The 21,158-nt window shown below is 41.7% G+C and overlaps 1 long non-coding RNA gene across 4 annotated transcripts in view; it reads right to left on the bottom strand.

The window, feature by feature from the left end:
- The window catches only part of LOC308478783, a 42,327-nt gene that overhangs the window by 10,574 nt on the left and 10,595 nt on the right, over positions 1-21,158 (bottom strand). For 3 of the 4 annotated variants that reach the window (XR_013987262.1, XR_013987263.1, XR_013987264.1), the window contains exon 6: positions 7,457-7,677. The exons of the other annotated variant lie outside the window; for it this stretch is intronic. This is a non-coding gene — a long non-coding RNA (uncharacterized lncRNA). The remainder of the gene's footprint in view (positions 1-7,456; positions 7,678-21,158) is intronic. 4 annotated transcript variants of the gene reach the window in all.

Genomic DNA, 21,158 nt, shown 5'->3' with positions numbered 1-21,158 from the left:
GGGTTTAAGGGCATCCTAGGCAGGCTAACTGAAAACCCCCTCTCCCTATTCAGGCAGTATTGGATTATTTGATGTGGATCCCTTGGTTGCTAACTGTGAACCTGCTTATTCCTCACTTTTCTTTGGATGCAGGATGCTTCAGAGTATTGTGTTGGGCTGGATCCCAGGTCTAACAGCAGGAGACACTTAAACAGACTGTATTGTTGCAATATTTCTAATAAAAACATCTGGCCTAAGTACTCTAAGGGATGACCAGAGGGGAACCTGAAAAGCATATACACACAACCCACAGCAGCCAGCCAACTGGCCTAGAATGGATTCTTTCCTAGTGGTTAATATGTTCAGCTGCAGATGAATTCAGTTTTGACTCAGGCCAAAAGGCAACGGCTGCACCGCCAAAGTACTCTGGGTGATTTCGTGGAATATGGATTGTTCAACAATGTACTTGCCAAAGACTGAACTATTCCAAACCCTCCAAGTGCCCCTATTTTCCAGGGGCAGTCCTGGATTTACAGAAGCTATCCCAGTTTCTGATTTGATCCCAGAATGTCCCGCTTTTCCTTAGGATGTCCCTATTTTTGTCAGAGAAATGTTTGAGGGTAAGGAGTTTAGAAGACACCTGAAGGCAGCCCTGTACAGGAAAGTGTTTTTTAAAAATGTTTAATCTTTTATTATGTTTTTTATATATGTTGGAAGCTGCCCAGAGTGGCTGGGGCAACCTATTCAGATGGGCGGAGTATAAATAATAAAATTATTATGAATAATATTATAGAATACAATATCCCTGTTTTCATCGGAGAAATGTTGGAAGGCATGCTATCCCTTTTAGGTGGCATTTTCAAATTTCAATCAATGGGTGCCATATAGAAAACTTTCACAGAAAAGCTTATATTCTGCTAGAAATGTTACATGAGGCCGTGCTTAGCCTTAGATACTGTTTCCCCCCCATTTTGTCTGTTATTTTCCTTTACTTCCTCATTTAGCACAGTTAAGTGTCTGAGTTTAATCATGAATATTACAAGGAAAGGAATTATTTTTCCATGTTGTGGTGCTCAACAGGACCTTTGGATATAAATGCTTGTCAAAAAGACCAACGGGTATAAGTCATGAGTGGGGACCCTCTGGCCCTACAGACATTGTTGGTCACCAGTTCCCATTAGTCACAGCTAGTATGGCCAATGGTCAGGAAGGAAGACCACAAGCTCCCCATCTCTAGTATGCTATTTCAAAGGGTCTTCCTCTCATTCTTTCCTTGCTTGACCGTTCGATCCTATACATGTCTTTTCAGAAGTGTGCCTAACTGAATTCAAGGAGACTTACACCCAGGTAAATGAATACAGTCACACCTTGGAAGTTGAACGGAATCCGTTCTGTAAGTCTGTTCCACTTCCAAAACATTCGGAAACCAAAGCACGGCTTCTGATTGGCTGGAGGAAGTTCCTGCAGCCAATCGGAAGCTCCGTCGGACGTTCGGCTTCCAAAAATAGTTCACAAACTGGAACAGTCACTTCTGGGTTTGTGGCGTTCGGGAGCCAATTTGTTTGAGAGCTAAGTTGTTTGAAAACCAAGGAATTACTGTATAGGATTGGAGCCAGAGATCAGCCTCCCCGCAGATGAAGAATAATTGTTATTATTTAAGGAAAGCTGGGCAGCTGGTTCAAAACTTTAGGGAATAGAAAACTGCAACGTATTCACATAAATTATTCTCATTCTGTGTTATATGATGTGAATATCACATATAATAACCACTGATTGTGCTGTGTGTGTGTGTGTGTGTGTATATATATATATATATATATATATATATAACACAAACTAAGACAAACCATAGTTTTCTAAATATCTACTGTTAACATCTATGCATCACATCCTTCATTAAGATGCCCTGTCTCGAAAATTCATTTTGTTCTATTCCCAGCATTATCGAAGGTCTACTTTGATAGCCATCCTTACAATTTTTGTTGGAGTGCAGCTCTTTATGCCTCCAAAAGGTAAATAATACATGACAAAGATCTACTGAAGTTATGAAACCTCTGACTAGCATTTTCCTTTAAATATTAAAGATTATTTTTCGAAGTTGTTTGAACTATGATCAGTTGCATGCAACTATTTCCCTGTTAGAAGGGAAATATGCCAGACTCAGCCATTTTACCCCTTTGATGTCCATGCATACTAATGTTTGGTAGGAAACCATTAATGATTTCAGTGCAGTCTAAACTGTACACAAGTTCTCAACTGATTATTTAATTCTGAACGAAAGGCAAAAATTATATTGTCTGACTTGAGGTTTGCTAATATTCTGCACATTCTTTATTTTGCAACCAGAAGAACACGCAATTCCAACTTTGCACTTTCAATATTGACGTCCGGTTAGGGACAGAGGAGAAATTTGTTTTGTTCAGACTTTAAGCCGAGCCTTCCTAATTCACATTTTGTGAAACAACACGTGAACTGAAACACAGCTGCCTTTTAAAGTTTGCATTCCTCTGAATCCTGAGATACATTTCTCCAGCCAAATAATGTGATTAAGATGTATTGGGGGAAAGTAGGCATAAAAAGGATATATTAGTAGAAACAACCCACAAAAATGAATTATAGTGGCGAAAATACTTGCAACAATGTGTACATCGAGCACAATTGCAGACAAACATGTGAACGTGGATAAATTTTCACTGAAATGCTGATAAATTTTCATGGCAACTTTTTTTTAAAAAATGACAAAGCAATCTAGAAATGCAGAGAAATGAACTTGGCTGTAAATTCTCGAAGACCTGCTCCCTGCTTTGCAGGCCTTCCCCCACCTGGAATACGAGGGACTGACTCCAGCTACAAAAGCCAAGGCTGCTGAACAGACTCTGTTGTTGGTAAGGAGTTGCTATTGCTATTATTTTTGTTGTATTTATTTTAAATCTTATATGTGGAAATTGTTCAATTCGGTTGTGTACCTTTTGAAGTTTGATTTGCTGTTTATTATTATTATTATTATTGCCATAATTGTAATTATATAATTTTAAAAACCTGTTTAAGTCACTTTGAGCACGGTTTTAACTTTGCAAAAACAGCATACAAATAAAATGTTTGATTTATTGATCTTAAGATGGGGGTGGGAATGAGAAATAGAAAGAATCCGATACCGACAGATTTGTCTGTCTCTATTCCAGGCCCAATCAACCCAGAAGGAGAGCCAGTGTTCCAAACCCGACTCAGCTGTGAAGCTCACCGGGTGACTTAGGCCAGTCACTGCCTCTCACCCTAACCTACCTCTCTGGATTGCTGTGGGGATTAAATGAAGAGTGGGGAAGCCGTGTACGCCACCTTGAGGTCCTTGGAGAAACAAAGGGGGATACCAATGCAATAAATAAATAAACGAGTTCTCCTGGGCAAGCCCCTTTGAAATGAATGCGAGCCGCTCCAGAATTCTCTAGCACAAACTCCGTTCATTTCAGTGGGTCTTGTGCTAGCGACCTTTTGCTGTGCCCTTTGGTAAAACCATAACATTCGCCAAGAAGTGCAAATAAGATTTGTTCTGACAGCATTATATGTCCCTAAACAACATCAGAACACTGTATTTTGTGAGTTGGCGAAAAATCCCAGATGCAAAGGTTAAATTTATTGTGGCAAAGAAGATCCACTCTTTGCTGTATTCCCTTGCCCGATGCAGGGCTTGAGCCACACAGAAGTCTGAACATACTTGTGAAATGCAGAGTTCAAGACAGTGGTTTTGAAGAAGTTGCTCAATAGCACAGCACTTAGTAAATGCTTGGTTTTTGCTGAATGGCACTTCATGACCTGCTTGCAGGGGTCAGCAGATCACAGCTTGTGTGCTAAGATCCTTGAGATAGCACAGGTATTTTTGTTTGTTTGTTTAATGTGGTTTTCATATCCAACTGGGAAGGGCAGTGTCATTGATTTTTTTTTAAGAAACATTTTTCTATTGTAGTAGAAGTGTTTAGAGTGTAGGTTTTCTCCAGCACTTTCCAGGCAAATTCCCTATTTTGTTTTATTGGAAGCTTTTGGGGGGGAAACAAATGCTGAAAACAAAATTTGAAGATGCACTTTAGGGAGCTGCGTTTATTTATGAAGTCTATAATGATATATTTATCTTATATACAGAACCAGGCTTGTAGATAAAAATGAGGTGGGAGGAAGGAAATTACAGATGTGACTCTGAGCTCTGAGTTGAAGCAGCAGACGAAGTCTTATGTAAAAACAGATTCAGTGAGGGAGCTGTGCTTTGAAAGAGATAGATTTAAATGATAGAGAAATCATGTTATTTAATAATGGATAAAGATATACCACAACGGGGATTTTTAATGTAGTTGCCAACTGCTGTTATGCTCCCTATAGATGGCTTCTTTGCTAATGCCTTGAAAAATAATATTTATTTTCCTAGTGACCTTTTTTGGGCTGCCATGAATTTTTGATTATTATTTTTATAGCTTTTAGAGTTCTCAGTTAGTTGTAGGGAATGACCCAACAGCAAGTTTCATCTTGGGGCGATGTGGGATCTCTCACGCGGAATCCTAAACCGGACAATTGCTTGCTTTCCAACTGAATTCACTAAGATATATGTGGAATATTCTAAAAAATGTCAGACTTTGAGACAAAGACATTGATGGTTACTGCAAGGCTTGGCATGGGAAGGAGTAATGGAGGCATCCTAGCTCTTCAGGTAAATCGGTGGTAGCTAATGGGGTGCTCTCTAGATGTTTTGGACTACAATATCCATCATCCTGGACCATTGACTATTCTGACTAAGAATGATGGGAGTTGTAGTCCAAGTCAGAGGGAAAGTAGGCTTTCAGCAGTTCTGCCTTCTCTCCGTTACCCAATATCATTTCTCTGTCTTCTCCACGCAGAAGACATACTACTTGCTTGTTCTTCCTCTTGCTTCAAAAAGGTGCTGAAGCAATGTTTGCTATAAGCTTTCCATGTGGAGACCTGCATACTTTGTTCACTTACTTATCTATTTGTAAAAGCATTTACCCGGCCAGTGATCAGGGATGATGGGAATTAGAGTTGAACAACATATGGAGGTTACCACGTTGGCTTCCCCCAATCTAAAGATTTAGTATTCTTCAGCTCGGGTCATTTCTTGTCACAATTTCCTATATGTGTTTAAAATGGATCTTATTGAAAAGTCATTCTCTAATTTTGCATCCACTCTCATTATCTGGCTTCCCGTCCCCCTCAGTGTCTCATTGGCCTAGAAAAGCCCAGCTCCTTTCCTCTTGCTGCTTCTGTTCTGTTGAGCGTTGCATTCTCCGCTTCTCCTGTGAGCTCCCTTCACAGTTCTCTTCATAACCAGTTCAATTATCGCATGCACAGAACTTTGTAACTTTAGTGGCTTTTCTAATTTCGGGACTTGCAGTTTCTCCCCAGCTAGTAGGAAAATGAAGATTGGTAGCTGTGCATGTTATTCTGAAAGCACACGGCTGATTTATTTATTTTGGGCGAAACGAAAGACGATTCACATTCAGAGACCTTCATTTAGTTTGGGCCTTATTCCAAACTATCCCTCATGTAACAGGAAGAAAAAAGATGAACTTGGGTTTGAATAAATTGTGGGACTCATTCAGGATTCAGCCCTAAACAAGCTTAGCAGAGAGTAAGTCTCATTGAACTCACAGATCTTACATCTGAGCAAGCAAAAACCAAGGCTTCTGTTCTCTGATTTTTAGACATTACACCATCCATGATGCAGATCACACAGAAAGACAGGATTATACCAACTACAGACAACAATTGTGAGGTAACTGGCAGGCCCACTGAAGTTAATAAACATCTCTAAAGCTACAATCCTAATCCCACTTACCTGAAAGTAAGACCAATTTAATTCAACAGGACTTACTTCTGACTAGCAATGATATGGATTGTGCTATAACTTATGCCCAGTTCAGGATGCAAATGCGTCTAACAAGTTATACTGTATTTTTCGCTCCATAAGACACATTTTTTCCTCTTAAAAACTAAGGGGAAATGTCTGTGCGTCTTATGGAGCGAATGTGTGGTCCCTGGGGCTGGGGGGGGGGAACCTGGGCTTCCCCCGCCAGCCCCGCGAGCTCCGGGAGCGGAGGCAAGGCTGCACACAACCTTGCTGCCGCTCCCCGACCTGTTCTGGGGGCTGGGGTCAGGGGAAGCTCGCGCTAAAAACGATGGATCCCACTCGCTGTCTTGGCTTCTTTGCTCTTTGGGGCTGCGGGGGGAGGAAATAAGATTTTTTTTCTTGATTTCCCCCCCTAAAAACTAGGTGCGCCTTATGGTCCAGTGCGCCCTATGGAGCGAAAAATACGGTAATTCTCATTTGTTTTACAAACTAAGTGCCATTCCCTCAAGAATTTTTTCCCAGTTTGAAATGTAAAATAAGGTGCTAACTAGACCAGGCTGCTTTGCAGATTTTATGCAAACAATTTTTTAATATAAGCCCTTTACTCTTGGATGAAATTCTCATCCGTTGAAACTGTAGCTGATCATTGCACAATTATTTCAACTACAAAGTCAGCTGCAGTGCAAGTGCAGAAGTTGTGGGTACAAGCGAAGAAATTCTGTCTTTAATACTAACTTTTTTCCTCTCATTAATCATTTTGAAACTAGGTGCTTAGAGCAGTCTGAACCAAGCAACCTTTTCTCCGATGAGCATATCTTTTTGGTTGAATTCTCTTGATTGTTTCTTACTTCCCCCTACATCCAGATCTAAAACTCTTCCTTTTTTGTTTTTGTTTTAAACCTGGCTTTGGAAGTGGGGAGCATGTGGGGGGGCAATAGAATAAGACGTATGTTCTTAGCCCTTCAGGATGCATATGGCAATTTTGCAGAATTCCCAAGATTTATCTGAGAGAGCCGATTCCAAGCTAGTTCTGAATCAAGATGGAGGTTGCCCCTCACCAATTCAAAGGCTCATGTAGGGAATGTTCTGCCTTTGAAAATTCCTATATGAAATGACCTGATATCCATCTCTCAGTGCAATGTGAAGCTTAGCTGCTCACTAGGTATTTTACTTCTTCCAAATATCATAACAATGTGACACAGTTCTTGGCAGTTTGAATATATCCAAGTACACATTTAAACAGGAGTGTGTGTGTGTGTGTGTGTGTGTGAGTGAGTGAGAGAGAGAGAGTTTCAAATAGCTATTTCGAGAGGGGTTTTCTTAAAACAAATTAAGGAGATTAATGCAGAAACAGAACAGAATGGGTATCTATAAAAATTGTCAAGACGGGCCAGAAATGGATTGATTTGTCCGTTCCTAGGCTCATGTTAAACAACTGTAGGAATTCATAGAGAAGTTGCTTTTCAACAGTAATTAGTACGGTGGTTTGGGTAATTACTACAATGGTTTGAGTATGTGGGAGGGGGTGACACATTTCAAGAGAACATGCACAGTATCTATTGAATTGATACTCTTGGGGGATATACAATTTCCCACTCCATTTCCTTAGTGGATTCCCCTCCCCTTTACCTTCATCATCAGGGACATTTGCTTCTGATGTCACACTTTCATAGCTTGGTGAGGTTACTAATGAACCATGTTGATGAATCCCCCATGCATTGGACCTGGAGGCTCACTGCACAGGCCTGCTGTCACTACGTAACTCACTAGCTGTCACTACGTAACTCACATTTTCTCTGATGTTTTTGTAGAGCTCCGTTCAAGCAGAGGACCTTGCGCTGTCCGTTTCCCTGCAGTAAGGTAAATGTCATCTTTTAACTTAAATCCCACTTCCACTTTCAATGAAGGCTTTGTTCCATGGAAGGCAAGCTGTTGCTGTAGCAACACAATCTATTTCCCTTTTGTTAATGAAATAGACAAATAATGGAGGAGCACAATAGATGGGAACCTTGATAGACACCCAGACAGAAGAGCAGCACCTGCTGCGCAAAAATTAATTTTCCGCAGTGCCTTCTGAAACATTTCAGGAGGAAAGAGCCAGGAAAAAACATTTCTGACTAGAGTCGCGTCTCTCTTTGATGGATTCCCCTGTCCCCTCCCAGCGAAGGCTCAAATTTTGCGCTTGGATACGTAATGCTGAAGGACAGCAATTGCAACTGCCGTTTATATGACGCCTGCTGTGGATTCCCTGTTCCCATTAAGGGAAATGAAATTGTAGATTGCAGAATGATGACCAAAGCATAATTGCCTGATCAGATTGTTGGATTCCTAGGGCCTACCAAAACTGTGATAACTGTCCTCGTGCAGAGAATATGCCATCTCAGGCAGTTCATTTGAAAAGTCTGCCAATGAATAGTTCCTCGGTCAGGATAAGGAAAAGGAGAAGTAGCTGGTCAGAGAGTGAAAAGGCTAGATGAGCAAACTTTCTATGGTTGATTTAAAAATAAAATTATTTAAAGATTTTAAATTGCATGTCACCTGTGTGAAAAGTTGAAGTGGGACTATCCATTCATTAGAATAGCACCGTAAAGCTAAAGGGACCCCTGACCATTAGGTCCAGTCGTGACCGACTCTGGGGTTGCACAGCTTCTGGGTCATGTGGCCAGCATGACTAAGCCGCTTCTGGCGAACCAGAGCAGCACACGGAAATGCCATTTACCTCGTTTACCTTCCCGCCGGAGCGGTACCTATTTATCTACTTGCACTTTGACGTCTTTCAAACTGCTAGGTTGGCAGGAGCAGGGACCAAACAACGGGAGCTCACCCTGTCACAGGGTTTTGAACGGCCGACCTTCTGATTAGCAAGTCCTAGGCTCTGTGGTTTAACCCACAGCGCCACCCGCGTCCCTTGAATAGCACCATACAGGTTTATTTATTGGGGGGCTCACTATATACAACAAACCACTTTACAACAAAAATGCAACAGTTCAAGATTATTTTTTCAAAAAACCCCAGATAAAACAAGATAAAATCAACAATAAAACTGAGCAGTGCACAAAACCAAAATTAAGAGCCAGAACTCAGAAAACGTTGGGTAAATGTGTAAGCTTTTAAGAGGTGGTCAAAAGTTATTATTGTTTCCACTTCATAAATTACCTGAGGAAGAGTGTTCACATACCCTCCAACATTCCTTAGATGAAAATAGGGACATTTCTCAGCTCCCAAAATTGATGGTCATCATCACCCCATTTTTGTCCGTCCCTCCCCAAGCATTTCCTGTCAGAAGAAGGACGAGTGCCACCACCAACTCATCACAGCACATGCCCCCTCCACTATTTCAAAAAAAAACCCCTTAAACCTGATTTTGATTTGATTCTTTGGTAGATTTACAAAAAGGAAAACAAACACCAATAAATAGCATTTTAGAAAGGGGCAAGATTAGACACAGGCACACAAATATGTGTGTGTGTGTGTGTGTGTGTGTGTGTGTGTATATAAATAAATTCAAGACTTTGCTTTCCTTATCTTCCTGCCCAGAGCTAGCTCATCATGCGGGGTTGGACACCAGTGGCGGCAGCCTCTCCTCCTCCTCAACTGCTCCCCAGCAGCTGTTATAACCTGCCCAAGGGAGGTTGGGGGCAATGGACAGGGATAGGCCATAGAGAGACAACAGGATACTCCCTCTCAGCACTGCCACTGCCACCAATTGGGACAAGCTCTGGTGCATCCTCCTCCCTGTGCTTGACACTGATCAAATCAGATCAAATCAGAAAGCGGGATGGCTTTCATAATTCCGGGACCATCCCTGGAAAATCAGGACACATGGAAGGTATGTGTTCAGATGGTGGATGTCACTAATGAGAAGGCCTTTTTCTGTTTCTAGGTTCCACAGGAACCTAGGTAGGAGCCTTATGTTAAATCACCCATCGGTCCAACTACCTCAGTTTTGTCTAAGGTAAAGGTAAAGGGACCCCTGACCATTAGGTCCAGTCGTGACCGACTCTGGGGTTGCAGCACTCATCTCGCTTTATTGGCCGAGGGAGCTGGTGTACAGCTTCTGGCTCATGTGGCCAGCATGGCTAAGCTGCTTCTGGTGAACCAGAGCAGCGCACGGAAACCTTCCCGCCGGAGCGGCACCTATTTATCTACTTGCACTTTGACGTGCTTTCGAACTGCTAGGTTGGCAGGAGCAGGGACCAAGCAACCGGAGCTCACCCTGTTGCGGGGATTCGAACCGCCGACCTTCTGATTGGCAAGTCCTAGGCTCTGTGATTTAACCCACAGAGCCAGCCGCATCCCTACATGTCACTTCAGCCTCATATACATCTATCACTTGATGCTTCTAGACTAGATGTTTATTCTGAAATTATCATTTTTATTCACTCACTTTTCACAGGGCTTCTACAGAAATCATTCTCCTATGCTTAACCCACAGCGCCACCCGCATCCCTTCAGTTTTGTCTACCTTGACCAATAGTGGTTCTTCAGGATTTCAAATGTGTATGTGGGTCCCTCCTGGAGCTACCTAGAGATGCTAAGGATTGAGCCAGGGCCTTCTTTAGGAAAAGCAAATACTCTACCACTGATCTACAACCCCAAACACTGTTGTATGCATGTGAATCAGCTCTTCCTCGTAATGTTCTTAAGGAGAGGGGGAAAAATATGTCTTTGACACGGGACGAACTGGAAAGCAGCCATAAATTAAACACCCAAGGCAGTTTTGCATCCAATCCTATTCCACCACTTGTGGTAAACAGAGGCTTGAATCACAACAGATAAGGTGGTGTCCTACACAAAATAAGAACTTTTTCCCTGAAGTATTTTTCTTGTTGCAACATTGCAGCAACAATAAGGGAACGTCCATGTCTGATTTTAAAGATGGATGTTGCATCTTCCCCCTCCCCATGGAATTCCAGTGGAGGGCAGTGCAGTACCATATAAGGGTTTTCACCCCATGGCTGGCGCAACAGTACAGTAATGGCATAGCCAGATTTAAGTCTGGGCAGTTAATCTACTTCCAAGCTAACAGGCATGAATGGCTCAAGAAACCAAGCTGCTATGATAATTACTGTAATATCACAGCAGCCACACACACACACACACACACACACACACACACACACAAATACTGAACCATACGAGCAGTCCAGACTTTTTCTTGGACATAATTAAGAAAAATTAACTGCCAGATTATGTTGTGCATATTTTCCATCACAACGTGACATCAGGCAACATGTAAGAAATGAGCTAGCAAAATATTTCCCCCTCTTATAGGATTGGCAAAATTGTGTCTGGGATCTACTGCCTCAGACTGCAGGTGAGAGCTCCTATTACGGCATGATCGTCCATGTAAGTCCTTGTATATAGAAATCTAGTGTATCAGGGAGAAGGCTAAAACACCCTTCCTCTGGCATCTCGTTTACTACATGGAAGGGGTTTTCTGAATAGGGTAGGACTCAGCCATGTCAGGTGGTACAGCCCATAGGCAGCTTTATCTTCCCAGTGAGAATAAGATCAGAATAACACTAGGATTTTGCAGGTATTAGCAAGTAGTTTAGATCCTGTGGTGATGATTACAAAATAGTTTTGAGACCATTTACCCTATTTTGCTCCTTTATTGGATCTCTGGCATGGGAGATGTAATCTGAACGTGTGCAGTGTGTACACGCACCCCTACACACTTGTAAACAAAACTTGCACAACTGTAAAATTCAGCATGAAAATGGTGATACATACCAACTTCCCCCAAATCAGGTGCCTTCTATATGTTTTGGACTACAACTCCTGTCAGCCTCAACCAGCATGGCCAGTGTTCAGGGATGATGGGAAATGTAGTCCAAAAACATCTAGCGGGAGCCATATTGCAGGGAGCTTGACGTTTACAATCATCTCAAAATTAGGGATATTGGAAAGGTATGCATTCGTGTCAATTTCATACATCCACAGCCAGATCACTTCTCTCAGGCTCCATCCCTTTCGTGGAAGACCTGAAAGGCTTGGAGCCTAACAGTTTTCCTACAATTCCTACAAGGCTTCTTGTCTGGACCTATAAGCTGTAGGGTTCGCCTCTGTAGAGCATACCATTCAGCAGGGGTGCAAGTTCTGAAGGTACAGGCGCCAGAGATCCTGGTTCTAGGGTCCCTGGTTCAAGAGGATCCAATGGGCTTTGGATTTAGTCGAGTTCCAAAACCTCTGTTCTCTCATGCCACCGGTCTGATGGCTCTGGTCCTTCTTTGTCTTAGTCAGCTCAGAGTAGGTATCCTGAGAGATTTCTCTGGTGCAAATGGGTAGCATCAGCTTTCTGCCAGAGGTGCTTGAACTTGTATGTCAGGACCTGGGAGAACTGACTACTTTCTTCACCTCTTCCCCACTCTCCTGCTCTGGATAAGCTTAGTGAGTTCTTGAGGGATAAAGGAAGAGGTAACAGAGCGCCCAGACACATTTTCTAGCATGCGCATGTGAAGCATGCACAACAGATCAAGACCCTTTCAGGATAAGGCCAGGTATCCCTGTGGATCCCAAATTAAGACTGTCTTTCTGCAGAGTGTTGCTAATGTATATAGCCTGGAAACGCAGGGCAGATACAGATGAGCTTCAGGAACCGGAAATGGTGGCAAACTCTGCCAGCATGGTGCATTGCACACAATCCAGAGATGAAAGCACAAGAAGGAAGAACCTGTCTAATGCGTCAGTTATTCCACACCATAGAAAGACCGTGTCATTCAGAAATCCAGAATTGGAGCATAAAAACTGGATGAAGAGAACTTTGGAACTAGAGATGCCTATTCCGTGAAGTCCTGGGTTAGTAACTACCACGTGTCGTGGAATGCCTTCCGGATGGCAAGTTCAGCAGCTGCCAATGGACTTCCTGGATGACACAGTCTCAACGGGTGTGTGACTTTTGAAGCAGAATCAGAAACTTTAAATTAAATACAAACATGCATCTGCAGGTAGGCTCCACCACCCCTCAGCATAAAACTTGGAAATCTCTCCCTGGTGGTACAGTTTAGAAAATGAATTCTAGCTGTGCTTTCAAATTATACTTTGTCTTTCCTCTAATTAAGGAAGTTAACTACAATGCAACAATTTATAAACTCGGGGCAGATGTTAAAGGGTGGAGAAAAACTATCACTAATTTGGCGTAGAAATGGGAGGCCATCTGTACCCTGAGTAACAACATATTTCACTCATTTCAGCACCAGCGACGTGAATACAGTATTCCAGCATTTGAATACTGTAGCTCTTTCAGTATTTGGAACATATTACCCATGGTCTTGCTGTTAAAAGCCTTCTGAGAATATTGTAACAATTAGCACCACCCTATGTGTTCCAAAGCAAACTTTTCTCATATCTTCTGTTAAACTTCAATCTATGTCCTCCCTTCGCTCCGATCCTGCACACAGAATTTATTAGTTTTAAAATCCACTTAGGACAGCGGCTGTTAAAACGATAAATGAGCAACCTTATTTGGTTAAAAGCAGAGTGGAACCTCCAAGTCTTCAAGGCAGAGCGTTCCAAACGTTTCATGTCAGTGACACACTTTTTAGACATGCATCATTTTGTGACACAGAAATTCAGTTTTACTAGCAAACTGGAGGCTAAACTAACCCCTTTCCAACCCCGGTTTGGAAAGCTCTGCTCTAACGCAATGGTGGGACACCTTTTATAGCCCCAGGGCCACATTCCATTGTAGATCACCTTCTGGGGGCCATGTGCCAAAGAGGTGTGACTTTTACCTGTGTACAATAGTCTACATTCCTGCGAAGCAAAAACCAGAGGTTTTCTCACAGTCTCTCAAACACATACACAAACATTCAAGCCAGGGGCCTTCAAGCCAGGCAAAAGTACTTGAGGGTAGGGCCAGGGCCAGGGTGGTGTGTGGCCTAGGGAGAGTCCCAAAGAGGGCTAGAGGGCCACATATCCTACCCTAGCTTTAAGGCCCATTTAATAATATCCAGAGGAGACAAATGTACATCCTGTGGGAGGGGTTTCCTGAAGGAATGGGGTTGGTATTTGGTTATCACAAAATCTCCATTTATTCTGCCCAACCAGTAAGAGTGATCAGTAAGCCCCTGGATTTTCCCCAGAAAATTGGATTGGATGCATTCCAACGATTGGTTAACTGCACTAATCCATAATGGAATGTCATAAAGGAGTTTTGGGATTACTTTGGCATTAAAGACCTTTAGAGCAGCTGGAACGAACCAATTCCCTCTGTTAAAGAAGAAATGGGTGGTGGCCACATCCAGTGTCCTCTTAGCCACCTTCCAAGGGAGCAAAGAAAAAAACAAAAGTGAAGCACGTAAAAATAATGCTTGATAGATTGATTGCCTTTCAAACACACATCTCAAGGTGATGTACAAGATACCAGCAAAAGCCCATCTCCAGCTCATTCCCAGTTAAATGCAGTGCAGAAAACAAACACACAAACAAAGTAGACCTATGACAGAGACCCATTCATCCAGGTGGGAATATCAAGCCAGTCAGAACAAAAATGACTTCATCTGTTTCTGGGAAGTGCAGATAGTGGGCACCTGTTTTGTCTTGACAGGGATGCTACGCCACAGAAGAGGGAGAACCACAAAGACAGCCCTGCTCTGAATTATTGTGGATTTAACAACACTTCAGTCCTTAACTGAAATTAACTACTAAATTAAATATATTTAAATGGAAAGAAGAGTCATTGTTCAAAGCAAGCATTTAATAATCTAAAAATAAAAATATATGGTACTTATTGAATTACAAACTCTCTCTCTCTCTCTCTCTCTCTCTCTCTCTCTCTCTCTGGAAGCCACTATCTATTCTGATTTTTTTTTAAATCCTCAGACAATGTGCCAATTTTTATATTACCAATTGTCCCCAAGCTCTTTCATACTTATTCTTTAAGTGATAGTAATGGATATTTGTCTAAGATGAACCTTCCATCACTTCGATTCATACCATCAAATGCATAACAAGCTCTTTGTCAAATTGAGATTAGCAGATGCTGTTGCTGAAATGACCTGAAGCCCAAGGAAAGAGTTTTGTTAAATAAAATAAAAGCCATTAATAGCTGTGTGTTTTCCATTCAACAATAGCTGTGAAAAGGCTGTGCTGAGCTCTAGTGATTTTTTCTTGGGGAAAGCACCCTGTTATCAAAAGGGCAAAATTTTGTACATTGATATGTGCTTCAGTTTCTATGAAGGATACGACCACTGTCTCACCTCTGCTCAACACCGATTGGGAGGAGGGACGATCTTCCCATCCACAGATTCATTTCAAAAAGAAGTTTGCATGTGCAGAATCCCTTAGATCTGTGATGCTGCTTTCACTCAGACACTGTCATCAGATAGTTTGTCTTCACGAGAACAATATGATAATATGGTTGAGCCCATAAACCACCCCCAAACAGTTCATGGGAATCATTCCTAAAAGCTTCTCCTGGGAGCCAACCCACAGCCACCAATTAACTTCCTTTATCATTACTTAAGTGTGGAACAAGTTGGGTGGCTGGTTCTGTTTCACTGGAATCCCTCCAGCAATTTATAATTCCCAGAACATTTCTGCACTCTAGTGACGCCCGTCTCTGAACCACACAACCTATGAAGAATGATGTGTCTCCAGCTATGCCTCTCTCACAGATGCTTTAGGGTGGAGGAGGAGAGGAATTAAGTGGTTACAATGAACCATGCAGGATCAAAAAATAAGTCTCTTTTTGAAAGATGAAGGCTTCTAGTAGTGTTACAATAACTTAAATGAACAGCATGACAGAGCGATCCATTGGGTATCAACTGGAGATGGGGAATTATGGGAGATTCATAAGAGTTTGGGTTTTCTCATTTGCCGAAGAATTAAGATACCTTTGTTATATTTATCTGATAAAATAAGTGCTAGTGTTCTTCCGGATAGGTAATTATGCAAAATCCTATAATGTGCACTTGACATTTCTCAAGCTTGTGATGTAGAGCACATACTATCCCAGATCCTGCATGGTGGAAAACAAATTGATGAGAATTGTGCTATTTAAAGTCAGCAAGCACAAGCCTGTTTATTTCCAAAATAGTTAACTGCTAAGCCTTAAGTCAGAACTATTTTTTTAAAAAAACTAAAAAACCTATGTATTTGCATCATCTCAGTGCCATTCCTGCTGGTCCTCATTACCCAGATTGCTCTGTTGTGTTTGATGCTGAAGAGACCCATGACCTCACCAAAACAATTTTTGTTAACTCAAACCATTATCTTGCAACACAAAGGCCTGAGACACATCTGTCAACAACTGCGCTGCCAACTCACCCCACAAGTATTTGATTATGATTTCATAAACAGGAACATTTCTCCAAAAATATTTCACAAATCTTCTAGCGGGCAAGAGAGGAGTATGAAGATAGCTGAGTTAAACAAAGGAAGCTACACTGCAACGCAAACTGGGTTGTTGTTGTTGTTGTTTTGCTCCCTTCCCCCAACCTTGGTAGATTAAGCAACTCAAGAAACACCCAGACCTGAAGAGTCGTGAAGTACAGATAACTGCAAAAAGCAGTTGTTTCTTCTGTTGGAGCCTTACATCCAGCAAAACAATGCAACCTTATCATGATGCAGTTCTTAAATGTAATCGCTGGTGATTTTAAAAAGCAGATTTGGTGCACATCAGAGGAAGTTAGACACTCCTCAGACATCCCATTGAAACGAATGCTGTGTAACATCAGAGCTAAGAGCTTATGTTTCTCTGATTTCCATGAGACTATGGCACACTAATGTGGGAGTGAGCCCCATTGAACTCAAGGTGACTTACTTCTAAGTAGACATATGTGGCTTGGTTCTTTCACCTTTTTTGATCCAGTGGCCTGATTTCCCCTCGTGGTGCGTGTGTCACATGTCAGCCATGAGTATGTGTAGGCCACCATGCACAGGAGTCCCGAACACACAGAGAGACATGCACAGACACACATGGGGACACATCCTTCCTCCTCAGCTAATCTGTGCAGATTACTGCTGCTCCATCCCTGCTCACCAAAATGATCAATGGCATCTCCATTGGGGTTCTGGGCCATGTGGAGAGTTTTAAACTTCTCTACCCAGTGCTGTGGTATGTCATTTAAATTTTCACTGCCATGAAAACTGGTGAGATCTTGGGGCAGTGGGGAGAGCAACTTCTTGCTTGGGAAGTGCATCTTACTGCTGGTTGGGGGTTAGCTTCTTCCATTGTCGAGGATTGTACTCTGAGGATTCCTTACATCACTCATACACAGACACGCAGCACAGTTAATCTAGTAGATTTTTTTGTATTCAAAGAAACAGCCTGTCATGGCTATGATAAGTGATGATAAGTATTCCTATAAGATACATGTGCTTTGAACCCCTTGTTTGTCACATTTTGAATTTTTTAGTAATTGGCATGGATAGATACATAAACTGCGAAGAGATCCTTAACCATTATTCAACACATTGGAGGCTTCTAGATCTCATATCACTTGTGTAAGAATTAAAAGGATGTTTTCCACATTGGCTTTTGCCCTTGAATTTCTTCATAATCCACTGTTGGAATGCAAGCCTCTGTCTTTTCTGCACAGTCAAGTTGCTTGATTTCTGATGCCCTGACAGTGCGACGTTCATAACTTCCAGTTTGGCAATCCCTGATATTATCCCTTGGGTAATCTGCTTTTCACCATTTCATCTGTAGGAATATCTTCCTAGTTCACTTTACATGAAAACAACAACCCAACATTAGCTAAATAGCCAAATCATGTTTTGCATTCCATATTTTTCTGGATATATTCCTTTTGTCAAGCCATTGTACTGTTGTATGTTGAGCTTGACATAGAGTGGGGATTGTTAAAACACGGGATTGCTTGTCACATGATCCATTAGTCTGAAACTTACCAAGAGTCTTTTACTGAGTTCTGCACTCTTGATAGCATTGCACTCTTATTCTAAAGTGAGAACAATTTCTTCTTTTTTTAAAGAAGGAAAAGCCTCAAATCACCCTTGGCTTTGCTAAGTGCAGTTTGAGGTACAGTGCAAAGGAGGAATATATACACATCTCCCCATTTATTGGCAAAGATGGAAAACGTACTTCCCTAAAGTACTTTTGACTATTTATCTGAGAGCTTTATAACCCTAACAAATGGGCACTTATGTCTTTGTATTTGTGGGTAAAAGAGGGTTTATTCAACAAAAACATGCACGGCGGTAGCTACTGTGGCTGCCAGATTATTTGCTCTTTGTGTGTATGAATTTCAGCAATTTTTTTTTTATTCCATCTCCTTTCTTTGGCTTTTGCAAGGCTGTAACCTGCAATATTTGGTGCTTGCAAAATGACTTCAATGGCAGGCTGCTGAGGAGTTGCACCCCCCCAACCTCCCATGAATTCCTTCTCTGCCTCTACTCTTTGGCGCACTTCACACCAGTCAGCACATTGGAGCTGTATAACTGAGGGTATAACCATTGTTTATAGGTTTTCTGGAGATTTTTATTACAGCTGTGACATTAGATTGATGGACTATTTCCATCTCGTTCCCTGACAATTGTGCACTGAATGGATACATGATGGCATGATGGATGTGTGTCGGGGCCACGGCCAGGAGACAGCTGCTGCAAAAACAATCGCTGCAATCTTGATATGGTGCTAACCTTCCTACACTTTTGCTAATTTTTCTTTAACATTGAGCAAAACCTGAACATGCTCCGTGGAAGGCAGGGAAAAGGAGGTGCTTGTGAAAGTGATGCAAAAAATAACTGCCGCCCCTCTTCCTGGGCCAGTTAGGACAATCCCCTCCTCAGTTAGGGAAAATGTTCTTCAGGAAACTAACAAAATAGAATACTGCTATGTTCTAGGAAATGTCAAAGGTGAGCCTGACTAGAAATGCCTCTTCACTGAGGCAAAAAAGAAGGAATGGTTGCTCCTTTGCAGCAGGGAGTATTTAGGCTTTGTCTGAGGAGAAGCACAAATTAGCTAAAAGCAACAATATGGAGGAGCTTTCTGGGAGTGGGGGTAGGGGTAAAGGAATGCTTTTGAGATGAGTCATCACACCTTTTGAGCAATTAAAAGTTCAAGTCTGATTTACTGTATCAAACGGCTATTGGAGTCATCTCTCGGGAGAGATGATATGAAAATGAATTTGAATATTTCCAGCCCATTTTTAACATCAGAAATGCTGTCACTGGGCCTTCTCAGTAGTGGCACCAACTCTGTGGAGCACCCTCCCATCAGATGTCAAGGAGACATAACCTTTAGAAGACATCTGAAGGCAGCTTTTAATGTGTGAAGTTTTATTATGTTTTTATATATGTTGGAAGCTGCCCAGAGTGACTGGAGCAACCCAGTCAGATGAGTGGGGTACAAATAACAACAACAACAACAACAACAACAACAACAACAACAACAACAACATAATATCATCCCTATTTTCATCAGAGAAATGCTGGAAGGTATGCATTCAGGAGGTCCAAGTTTAAATCACTGGCATCTCCTGGTAGGGCTGGCAGAGACCCCAGTGCTGCCTGTCAGTAGGGAAGTTTTTAATGTTTGATGTTTTATGGTGTTGTTACTATTCTGGGGAGCTGTCCAGAATGTCTGGGGAAACCCAGTGAGATGGGTGGAGTATAAATAATAAAATTAGAAGAAGAAGAAGAAGAAGAAGAAGAAGAAGAAGAAGAAGAAGAAGAAGAAGAAGAAGAATATTGAGCTATAGGGACAAGTGGTCTGACTCAGTCCTATGGACCACGAATTCTAGCTATAGTAACCCAATGTACAGTGAAGCACGTTTTAACCTAGTGGATCTCTGAGTGCTCAAATTGTGTTGTATTCTTGTCCTTGTGTAAATATATCTTAAGACAGGATAAGAAATCAGGTCTGTCAGTTACCTTATTGACCACTTTCCATGGCCTCATGCTGTCGACAGTGGCACTAAATACATTTGAAATAGCAACTGAAGGACCGAGGTTTCCTTTGGGTGTCTGTCCTCTCCATCTAATCTATGAAGTACCTCACTGTGCTAATCTCCAGAGATGATCCTTCCCTAATCCTACAATGTTTGGATTTTCAGGTGCCATGTTCCTGAGCAGGTTCTAACTGAAACAGGCTTCCAGTCAAAATGAGCATATATCCTCACAGTCTGAATGTTTTAGTACTTGTGATGGACTTTTTATGTGCACAGTTTGCAAACTAACAATTATATGCAGATATTATTTGGTGAATAATTAATATTTTAATTCTTCTGGTAATTAGAAAAAAAAAGAAATACATGGAATAATTAAGACTATAATTGCTAATTATGCTTCATTTTGTTTGCTGAATTTGTTCTTTGTTCCAAACATATTACCACTTGAAGTTTAAACAAAACTTCCTGCTGAACTTACATTTTGAATCGACATTTGCTGAGAAGCAAATTGGTGAACAATGGATATCAGAAATTGAGCAGGAGTTGGACCTCAAATAAAGGCATTAATGGGTTGCCTCTTTAAATGCCAGAAATAGGAGCAAAAGCAACAATGTGTTTGTATGTGTTCAGAATGTGAACTCTGTTTTACAAATGCTTGTGTCCCGTCTCTTTGCGTCATATCCAGATCCCTTTCAGACCAGCTCAAAATGGGATACACCTTCAAAACACCCTATCTCAGGACTGTCCACTTGGATATTTTTCAGGTATATCAGCAGCCGTCCTCTCACCTGCCCAAGTGGGGTGTTGACAGGGGAGGCAAGCACCATTAGAGGGATAGCCTTAATGGCAGCAGTGCATCTGAAGTCTAAAACTTTCTCTAATGCTGACCTCCATCGTTAACCAATTTGCTTTCAGCAGAAGTTGATTCGAAGTGCAAGTTCACCAGCAAGTTTCATTCAGGCTCGAAGTGGTAACAGGTATGGGCTGAAAAACAAATTCAGCAAACAGAATGAAATATAATAAGCAATAACATTCTTTCTTTCCCAAAGTATTTCTTCTTCTTTTTCCCCCTGAAAGCTTTGCTGATTGAAAGAGATGTTTGCCGCATTCAGACTTTAGGCCGTTTCCCAAGTTGTATTTTTAGGACACAGCCAGGGGTTTTGTGTGCTTTCAGATCACTCTCACATATAAACTTCCTGTCATATTCTTCCTCAAAAAGAAAAAGATAGTCTTTCCCCCCCTCCTCCTGCACAACACACGCCTAGAAATTGCTGGTGGAAGCATACCTATGATTGGTTTGTACCTGGATGAGTGAACTTCAGGGGAATCTTTGCATGGCACTATGAACTTCTCGGAAGGTTTGTGTGGTTTCTATGTTTTGTTCAAAAATGAAATTCTTTTTAAAAGTTGAACATAAGAAAAGCTCTGTGGATCAGGCCAAAGACCCATTTAATTCAGCATCATGTCCTCACAGT

This window comes from Podarcis pityusensis (assembly GCF_964106645.2).
Source record: "Podarcis pityusensis genome assembly, chromosome: 6".
NCBI classification, from domain to species: domain Eukaryota; kingdom Metazoa; phylum Chordata; class Lepidosauria; order Squamata; family Lacertidae; genus Podarcis; species Podarcis pityusensis.
This window is presented reverse-complemented; position numbering and strand designations above follow the sequence as displayed.